We start from the raw sequence: 2,312 nt of genomic DNA, 5'->3' as shown, positions 1-2,312 counted from the left end.
CAGAGGCATCAGGCAATGTTCAGCAAAGACAACAAGTGCACCACCAACCCCAGCCCTTCCAACACCAACAAAGAAGATATGAGCAACCCCAAGTCTATGTTGGAGAGAATGACAGGGCCAATGCTCATCAGTATGGAGCTGGTATTCAGGCACCACCTGTGCAAAACAACAACTTTGAAGTGAAGGCATCATTGCTGATTATGGTCCAAAACTCAAAGTTCCATGGGTTAGCAATCGAAGATCCCTTGGAACACTTGGACCAGTTTGATAAGGTGTGTGATCTGACAAAGATAAATGGAGTTTCTGAGGACAGCTTCAAGCTAAGACTATTTCCCTTCAGTCTTGGTGACAAAGCTCATCAATGGGAGAAGAATCTTCCAAGAGGCTCCATTTAAACCTGGGAGTAATGCAAGCAAGCCTTCTTATCTAAGTTCTTCTCCACCTCAAGAACTGCAAAACTAAGGAACCAAATCTCTAGCTTCACTCAGCACAGCAATGAGAGTTTTGGTGAAGCATATGAGAGATTCAGGAGCTACACAAACCAATGCCCACACCATGGGTTTAGTGAGGCTTCTCTTCTCAGCACACTTTATAGAGGAGCTCTTCCCAAGATTAGAAACCAGCTGGATACTGCTTCCAATGGGAACTTTCTGGGTAAAGAGATACATGCTGCTTTAGAGCTAGTGGAGAACCTAGCACTGAGCAATGATACTTATGGTGAAGACTATGACAGATCAAATAGATCTGAAGGTTCAAGCTCAGACCAGAGGCTCACTAGGGAAGTTAAGGAGTCGAGAAATGAATTAGACAAGTTGAAGTTGGTAACTCACAAGCCAATGCATTTTGTTGGAGAGTATGAGGAACCATCTCAAATCTTTGAGAACATAAGTGAAGAGGGTCTCACCCAAGAGGAGCTTAACTACATTGGGAATCAGAGGTTCCAGAGATATCAGTATGGTAATCCAAACATTTCTTACAGGAACACCAATGTAGCTAACCCACAAGACCAGGTCTATCCCAATTCTCAAGCTCCACAGAACTTTGTTCCCAAGAACAACTTTCAAGGGTCATTCCAACCCAAGAATCAGTTTGGTCAGAATCAGGGTTTTGGTCAGCAACAGCAACCATTTCAAGGTCCTAGTTTCAGTTCACAGCAGCAAAAGGCACCACCAGGGTTTGGTCCACCACAGTTCCAACAGCAAGCGCCTGTTCAACAACAGTTTCAGCCACCAACGGTTCAACAGCAGCCACAGATGGGTACTGATATGGTTGGTATTCTGCAACAACTACTTTAGGGTCAACAGATCTTTGCAAGCCAGAATGCAGCCATGCAGCAGGAAATCAAGGAACTGAAGCAGAACCAGGCCTCAAGCTCAAGGAACCAAGGTCACTTACCTGGAAAACCAGAACCCCATCCCAAGGAATATGCCAAGGCCATTACATTGAGGAGTGGAAAGGAGTTACCTGGTATTGAAAACAACAATTTGATCATTGAGTACAATGATCAAACTGAGGGGGAGGCAGCCTTAAAAGATGATCAAATTGCTGAGAAACCAAGGACAGAAAAGGGTAAAGAGGTAGCAAAGGAACCAGAACCAGAGAAGAAATATGTGCCACCACCTCCATACCAACCCAAGCTCCGATTTCCAGGGAGATTCAAGAAGCAACTAGTGGACAAGGCAAGAGCTGTATTTGAGAAGGCACTCAATGAGACACCACTCACTATGCCTCTCATTGATGCATTCTTAATGATGCCAAAATTGGGGAAGTTCTTGAAGGATGCCATTCTGAACAAAACAAAAGAGCTTCAAGGCATGGTGGTACTATGTCATGAATGCAGTGCTATCATTCAGAAGAAGTCCATTCCAAGAAAGTTAACTGATCCAGGGAGTTTCACACTCCCTTGTGCCATTGGACCTCTTCTATTCTCTGGATGTCTTTGTGATCTAGGAGCATCAGTCAGCTTGATGCCATTTTCCATAGCAAAGAAGCTGGGCTTTAGAGTCTTCAAACCTGCAAGGATCTCTCTTATCCTTGCAGATATATCAGTTAGATTGCCTGTTGGTATGTTGGAAGATCTACCTGTTAAGATTGGTGGTTTTGAGGTTCCAACAGATTTGTTGTGCTGGAAATGGATGAGGAACCAGTAGATCCTCTTATCTTGGGCAGGCCATTCTTAGCAACTGCAGGAGCTATTATTGATGTAAGAGGTGGGATAATAGAGCTTCAACTTGGGTCTGAAAAGCTCAAGTTTGATGTGAATGAGATGATGAAGAAACCCACCATTGAGGGTCAATGTTTCTATGTGGAGA

The 2,312-nt window shown here is 44.0% G+C and overlaps 1 non-coding gene across 1 annotated transcript; it reads right to left on the bottom strand.

Annotated features, from left to right (window-relative positions):
* Positions 1–455: 455 nt before the first annotated feature.
* Positions 456–562, bottom strand: LOC112085612. The gene has a single exon (XR_002898913.1). It is a non-coding gene; the product is annotated as a small nucleolar RNA R71 (small nucleolar RNA).
* Between the last annotated feature and the right edge of the window lie 1,750 nt (positions 563–2,312).

This window comes from Eutrema salsugineum, unplaced genomic scaffold, assembly GCF_000478725.1.
Source record: "Eutrema salsugineum unplaced genomic scaffold, Eutsalg1_0 scaffold_3, whole genome shotgun sequence".
NCBI classification, from domain to species: Eukaryota; Viridiplantae; Streptophyta; class Magnoliopsida; order Brassicales; family Brassicaceae; genus Eutrema; species Eutrema salsugineum.
Note: the sequence above shows the minus strand (reverse complement) of the source record. Positions and strands in the feature narration are given on the sequence as shown.